This window comes from Dama dama, chromosome 33 (assembly GCF_033118175.1).
Source record: "Dama dama isolate Ldn47 chromosome 33, ASM3311817v1, whole genome shotgun sequence".
NCBI lineage: Eukaryota > Metazoa > Chordata > Mammalia > Artiodactyla > Cervidae > Dama > Dama dama.
Window position 1 is genome coordinate 23,179,010 of NC_083713.1, and position 8,238 is coordinate 23,187,247.

The following is an 8,238-nucleotide window of genomic DNA, read 5'->3' on the forward strand; positions in this document are numbered from 1 at the left end:
TCCCCAAAGAAACCATAAATTACGAGTGACTTTTCTGAGTTAGGAGATATTTGGTCATACATCAGAGAACTTGTAGGAATATAGCCAGGTTGGTTCACTATAAGGAGCTATTTATTTATTTTTTGCCAAAAGGATGAATCAATACATTTATACTTAATATGTGTAATTTAGGCCATATGTCATGCAGAATCCTTCTGGTTTCTATTACTTGAAAATTTTGATTAGTGGTTTTATAAATAAATTCCAGAATTATGCAATTTGAGATAAAGCTAGGTTGACTTACAAACTGGAATCATTTTGGGACTTCCTTGGCAGTCCAGTGGTTAAGACTTCACTTTCCAATGCAAGGGGTGTAGGTTCAATCCCTGGTTAGGGAGTTAAGGTCCCACATGCCTTGGGGCCAAAAAACCAAAGCATATAACAGAAACAATATTGTAAAAAATTCAATAAAGACTGTGGAAATGGTCCACATCAAAAAATCATAAAAAATTGCAATAATGTGAACTAGGTAAGACTCAGTAATATACCAACATTTATCTATGATGATGAATTTCTTCTAGGTTCTGGGGAAGAGTTTGAAAGGTTTTACAGGTAGACAAAAACCAGAGGAGAAAGGGCATGGCAATCTGGGTTTTACTTATAATCCCAATTTAAGTCAATCTAAAAAGCTTGATTTCTGAATTACTACTTTAATTTGGGGCTACTATTTTAATTCTTGGTATGCTCTGTTATCTATTATAATTCTGATTATCAGTTTTTACAAGGGTGCATATACTGTTTGATTTGTTAGTATACTAGTAAAGTGATTAGGTCTGTGGGAACAGGAGAACCCAGGACTTTAACAGGTTGTATGTGCTTTATAAACTCACTGTCGTTTTGGAAAGATTGACAAAAGGAGAGCAGGAATTTCAGCATCAGCAGTGAACCAGTTATGTTGTTTGCTTGCTTGTTCCTCCCACACTTCCTCCCTTCTTCCCTCCCTTGGAACCTTCTTTCCTTCCTCCATCCCTCCATTCCTTCCCTATCTCTCTCTCTTTGTTTCTCTTGAGTTCTATCCTTTATCTGTGTTTTAAAAAGCTCGATATGAGAGTAGACTAAGATACCTCAATATTCAATTAAATTAATTCATGAAAATTCCATTAAAAGAACATTAAAAAATCTACTCTAATTCAATAAGAGCCAGGGAACTTGGAACAAGTTTGACACTTCTGCCTTCAATCACTAAATTTTTATTGATAGACCTTAAACAATAATCACTTATTTAGATAACCACATTTATTCTCCCAATAAATCCCACACCACTGTCAGTTCTTCCCCATGTCCAAATAAAAAGGAAAATAAAATGCCTTGAGGCTCTCATCAATTTCACAGGACATTGCTAAAACTATGCTCGAGTCAGAATATTTATAAAAATTAACTGTATAATTAATTGTGCCCAAGTTAGTAAGCTGTCTACTTACAATACAGCTTTAGTTTAAAAATGGACTATTTTTATTTGTCAGTTATGTAGGCTCAGAAAAAAGATGGATTATCTTGTGTAGGCAAAACATTTTACCATGGCCAACTAGCTGGCAGAATCTGCTGGCCAATTGAGCCTCGGGCTTCTGATCAAGCAGGAAGATCTCCTCTTCCCAAAGACCTAATCACTTGATGCTAACAAAACAAACACAAAAATATATGTGAACTTGCAAACGCTTGAGAATCAGAATTACAAAAGACACTAGAGTCTACCAAGATGTTAAAGAAACTGTGGGTTTCCATTAGGGCTTCCCAGGGGGCAGGGTAAAGAACTCACCTGCCAGTGTAGGAGACATAAGAGACTCAGGTTTGATCCCTGGGTTGGAAAGATCCCCTGGAGTAGCACATGGCAACCCACCCCAATATTCTTACCTGGAGAATCCCATGGACAGAAGAGCCTGGTGGGCTATGGTCGGGGTCGCCAAGGGTCGGATACAACTGAGGTGACTCAGCACACACAGGTTTCAATTCAGATTTCTTGGTTTCAACAAATTTATTGTTTTCAAGTTTGTAAATGGTTCATTGTTTCACTCTCTGGACCATTTTGCTGCTTGTTTGCAAACTCTTTTGAGGCAGAGCGATCTAAATCACTGTACTTTTCACAAACCGTTGACAATTCCTGTAAAATCTTTTTCTCCCAAGAGGAGTTCTAAAATTTATTGGTTAAGGGGCTATTTCTGTGTTATCAATGATCTATCAAATTCTGACCTCAGGATAATCTTCTCCAACAAGCCTTTCTTCATTATTTGAGAGAGAAACTTCCATTTAAGCTTGTATCTTCCTTAACTTCTCTTTTAAAAAATGAGAGCCTTAAGAGGCTAACACAGGAGGGTAAAGGAAGTCTCCATAAAACCCAGAGAAGAGATTTTTAGAACTCCTCTCTGGATCCTGTCTGGAGTCACAACTGAACCGGAAGATTTTAAGTCTTAGCACTTACCAGTATGTGTATAGTTAATACCAAAGTCATTAAATTTAAACTTGACCTTCGGTTTGGAAAAAAAATAAAATAAAATAAAAAATGAGATATCTGTTCTCTGTATCTATGAGTTTAGTTAGTTAGTTAGTTTGTTTAGATCTCATATATAAGTGAAATCATATGGTGTTTATTTTTCTCAGTCTGCCTTGTTTCACTTAGCATAATGCCCACAGGATCCATACATATTGTGGCAAATGGCAGAGCTTCCTTCTTTTTTTTAAGGATAAATAACGTTCCATTATATATATGTATATATACACACACACACACATACAGCGCGTGTATATGTATATATATAGATATACAGATATCTGTCTATCTTTTCTTTATTCATTCATTCAGTGATGGACACTTAGATTGTTTATGTGTCTTAGCTATTGAAACAATGCTACAATGAACTTGGGGGTGCAGATATCTTTTTGAATTTAGAGTTTTTATTTTTTACCTCTTATTAATTACTGTGAAACATGCCCTCCCTTTTTTGCATATCGGTGTATTTCGAATTCACAATAGCACTATGATAGAGATACCATGTGCATAAATACTTACTTGAATCAAATAAGACTTTAAGTGTACCTGGGAGATTATTGTTAGCAGAATATTTAGTGTCACTCAACTTGCGAGCATCTACTTTGTTCAAAGTACTCTATGGGATTCAGCAAAGAAGGGTTTTCTTTTTGTTAAAGAATAGAAAGAACCAGCATCTGATTTGTCTTTTTGGAAGCTGCCTATTTTCACATACTTGGGCTTCCCTGGTGGCTCAGATGGTAAAGAATCTGCCTGCAATGTGAGAGACCAAGGTTGGATCCCTCAGTCAGGAAGATCCCTTGGAGAGGGGAATGGCTACCCACTCCAGTACTGTTGCCTGGAGGAGTCCATGGACAGAGGAGCCCGGCAGGCTATAGTCCATGGGGTCGCAAAGAGTTGGACACAACTGAATGACTAACACATACACACACACACACACAAACTAGACCATGCTAAATAATACACTTAATTTTCATCTCAAGACTTCGTTCTGCCTGGTAGAGAGTGAAAATGTGTTCTTTGTCAATTCAGGGTGAAGTCAGTTGAATTAGGATGATTTTACCTCTTCTATTGGAAATCCTGGATGGTCTTGTACGGGCTCCAGCTGCATCCACTGCTGTGTCCTTCCTGTCCAGCTGCCTGTGGTCTCATGTCTGCAGAGAGAACATGTTATTACTTGGCAAGGCTGCCCCAAGACTTTTGTCCTAGACACCCCAGACAGGCATTTGTACTCAGGGGCTCCAGCCTTACCCTGGGGTGTGGCAGAACTCCTAGCCGCATTCCTGGGCCCACAGGGCATGAAGCACTGGTCTTCTCTGTCTTTGTTTTCCTCCAGTCCTGAGGGGATACTCTGTTGCTTCATCCCCCACCCCTGGGATCAGCCTAGGAGTGATGGGATGGGGATTAGGACTTCTTCTCAGGAACACCCCTTGGAGTCTTAAATGCTCCCCCACATCCTTCCCCCAGCCTGACTCTCATTTTTCTTCAGGGTTTGGAAAAACTGGCCTTCTTATTGATCATGTATTCTTTAAACTTTTCTGTTTTAAACCTGGAATGTGGCTTTAAAACTTTGATTCCTTTATTCTAGGATTCTAGGCAACAGCCACCACCTGGTGCAGTTGCAAGAAGAAAATATTGAAGGACAGAAGTTTCAGAAAGCCTGTCTTGTTCGTATCAAAATGTTTTCCTTCTTTACTGGGTTTTCTTAAGGCCCATCAAACCTACTCACTATTTTTTATATCTCCAATTTAGTCTTCAACATTTTCTTTCTGTGTTTCTTTACTTTACAAGATCCGAATGTCTGAAAGGTCTAAAGTTTTACCTGTAGGTGTGTTTGTGATACCTGCCACAGTCTGTGTAGGAATTGCCAATTTCATTAAGGAAATTCCCCAATTTCATTTCTAAATCATCCAATGATCTCAGCTAATCCTACCACTCTCTTCCTTCTCAAGCCTGTTAAGTCATTTCTGGAGAACAGTGTTGCTATAAATATTTGTGGAAATATTAGCCATTAATGCAGTTTTCCCAGTTAGTGTGAAATACTGGCCAGCATAGTTCTAATGACAGAACTCAATCTTGCTTGGTTATGGTCATAGAAAAATCTGAAGATCATTCATTCATGAATAAGAAGAGGTTATGTTGTGGTTCTGGGAGGAGCGGTGGTGGTGGCAGTGTTTAGAGGCTGGAGTGGGGCTTTGGTGGTGTTGATTTTTAGAATGCTCAGTAAATTTTGTCAAGAATTTCTACTTGGCTCTGAATTTTCTTTGATCGTTATCTTGGACACTAGCATTTGCCTCATTAAGGCAGTAATGCTGTCGTAGACAAAACTGTCTACCTGGACCCCATCCATTCATCTGGAATTTGTTATTTTGCACCTAGGTGAATGTTCAGGCATAAGCCATGTAGGTTAACAAGATGCGAGCAACAAACTAAGGCACAAGTGGAGAGATAACTGACCCATATCGCTCATGTTTTCTTCAGAGACTGAATTAAGTGACAAAGTTGTGGTAAGGTCAGAATTCAGTGGCTTGAACTTTATCAAGAAAGGTTCTCAGAATGATTCAGGATTGCACTACTTCAGAGAGGGGTCTTAACAGCGAGCAGCTAGTAGAGTCACACAGATCTAACTGGATGAAGATCTGGTCCTAAGAGAGCCTTGTGTTGGCATTCCACCCCCCCTTCCAAACTCCAACAGTCCACATTTTGATTTCAATGTGTGTCCCACACTGGAACCCTCATTTAATTTTGTCTTTGGCCTGGTGTCACCATCTCTCTCCAGCTCCAGACCATTGGCAGGTGGCCTTGTGTGTTCTTTCTCCTCCCTGAGAAGGAGTCCCCCACCAGCTTGAGAGGAAAATCAGATCATCAGTAGCATCACAGAATGCACTTCTCCACCCAGCTCTCCTCCAACTTTATGTCTCCCCAGGGATGTTTTACATATTCTGCAAACCTGACCACCAGGAGACTGCCTCTGGTTCTCCCTCCTGGCTGGGCTTGAACTGAGTTTCTAATAATGGCCAAGCCCACCATCTGTGTTCCCACTCTGCCTGCTCGTTTGCTGAAGACCTGAGCCCTGTCCCTGGAGCTTCTACTATAATCGTTGAGAACTCAGATGGCCACTGCCTTCTTCTCTCTGATACTAAGTATTGTGCTCACGCTGGTGTGCCTCACTGTTCAGATGCACCTTTTCCCAGGAGGTCCTAGCCCCACCACCAAATCTCTGAATGTTCTCCAACAAAAGCAGATCCTTTAACTCAAGCTGGAAGCTTGGAAAATCTAAACACTTGCAGTCATAGAATCCTGTTTCCATATACTTATTTTTTAATTTAATGAATTCCCAGAAGCACTTTTCTGATCATGTTTCCCGAAACAATCTCTCCTGTTTTTCCCTTAAGCCTACTCTTCAAGCCTCTCCTCAATCTTGAGGGACTTACTGGACCCCAAAAATTGCTTTGTTACTCCAAGCTTGACAGGCTGCAGCCTAAACTGTGAGGCTGGTGACTGAGTTCTCATCGGTATGCTTTGGTCTTCCTTATGTATCAACAGGGTCATTTTCAGTGACTACCCTACAAGTAGTGTGTGGTTAGTGAGCTAGACTTGGAATTAGAGTGCCTAGGTTTGAACCTGATCTCTATAGTTAACCAGTTTTCTTTAGGTAGCTCGCTCTAAACCTCAGTATGCTCATCTGTAAAGTGAGTTAATGGTATAATGATAACCTCGTGGGTTATTGTAAACATTCACTGAGACAACATATGCAAAGCACATTGCACAGTGCTGGGTACATTATAAATATATGTAAATGTTGTTATAATTATAAATGTAGTGATTTGATACTGGATATGATTATGATACTGGATATGATTCAAGACTGCTGTTTAGAAAATTCTAATCCTTGTGTTCTGCATACTGCTAATATTTTTTTATTACTGTGTTCTTAAATTATGGGGTGATTTAGGAGGAAAAAACATGGCCTCTTTGTAGAGGAGTGAAAACTTACAAATCTAGATTAAAAAAAAAAAACAGTTTAATTTTTTTGAACCTCTTCAATAACTGTCTCCTGTGTGGGTAATGTAATTACCAGTGGAAAAATGAATAAAAGCTAAAACTCCATAAATTACGTTTTCACTGACTTTCTTTGCTTATTTTCTAAGGGGATGATTTTGACTTTTGGAACATTTTTTTGCCACTTTATTTTTTATGCACTAAGACATGACATAGTGGCCATTTTAATATATTCATTCATGTCCAGTTTCAACAAAGCTGGGTGGGAACTAGTACCCCATAATTCATGTGCTAGGGTGTCTTATTACAATTATAAAGTTTTATTATAAAATGTTTTTTAATATTTATATTGTTAATTAAATGACGATGAATCGTCATAAATTCTGAACAGAGAGTTATATTCCATTAGTCCCTGCTCAGACTTCTTATCAGCCAATCAGAATATTTGATTTCTCCATCTAACATATTCAGTTGTTTGATGGTAAAGCTTGCTGATGGTGCTGGTTCCTTTCTGTACCTCTGGAGACTCTGAAAGAAGAAAGCTCTCAAGGTAGTTTATAACCCTTTTGAGGTTATCACAAGGTGGTCATTTTCTTAGGGGCATTTTTAGAGTGCTTTGTAATCATTTAAGAAAACAAACAAACTCCTTTTGAGCTTTAATTTCCAAGGTGTTTTCTATACTAGGGGTGGAAATATATGGTAACTATAAAAACATCAGTCATATCCTGAGGTAAGGATTTCTGTCCCCCTTCACACACACGTATATGTAGTCACACAGCTGTTGTGATTGGACGTTAAATGATGATGCAATGACCACCCAGGCATCAGTAAAAGGTAGGGAGCCAAGAAACCCCCAGGAGAAAGATCTAGACTTGCACTTTCCAAAAATGTAGCCAGTAGCTACACATGTGGCTATTAAGTACTTAAATGTCAGTAGTGAGACTGAAGAAACAAATTGAGAAATTTTTTACTTTTAATTATTTAAGATTTAAATTTAAACAGCCAGTGAATTTTTTAAAAATCAGTTTTTCAGCCATATAGTTAAATTTCTGGTTTTTTTTTGGGTTGTTGTCGCTTTTTTTTTTTTTGGCTGCATCACACAGCTTGCTTAGTTCTTTGACCATGGATTGAACTGGGCCTTGGCAATGAAAGCGCTAAGTCCTAGCCACTGGACTGCCAGGGATTTCCCAACACTAGTTATGTTTCAGTTGCTCAGTAGTCATATGTGGCAAATGGCTCTCAGACTGAGCAGTGCAGATACAGAAGAGACCCATCATCCCAGAAAGTTCTGTTGGGTAGCAGTAATCTAAACAGCATATTAAAAAGCAGAGACATCATTTTGCCGAAAGATCCAACAAGTCAAAGCTATGGTTTTTCCTGTAGTCATGTACAGATGTGAGAGCTGGACCACAAAGAAGGCTGAGCCCTAAAGAACTGATGCTTTCTAACTGTGGGGCTGGAGAAGACTCTTAAGAGTCCCTTGGACACCAAGAAGATCAAACCAGTCAAACCTAAAGGAAACCAACCCTGAATATTAGTTGGAAGGACAGATGCTGAAGCTGATGCTCTAATGCTTTGGCAATCTGATGTGAAGAGCTGACTCATTGGAAAAGACCCTGATGCTGGGAAAAACTGAGGGCAAGAGGAGAAGGGGATGACAGAGGATGAGATGGTTGGACGGTATCACTGACTCAAAGGACACGAGTTTAAGCAAA

The 8,238-nt window shown here is 39.2% G+C and overlaps 1 non-coding gene across 1 annotated transcript; it reads left to right on the forward strand.

Annotated features, from left to right (window-relative positions):
• The first annotated feature begins 2,304 nt into the window (after nt 1-2,304).
• On the forward strand, nt 2,305-2,424 carry LOC133051365 (small nucleolar RNA SNORA26). Its single transcript, XR_009691861.1, has one exon. It is a non-coding gene; the product is annotated as a small nucleolar RNA SNORA26 (small nucleolar RNA).
• The last annotated feature ends 5,814 nt before the right edge of the window (nt 2,425-8,238 follow it).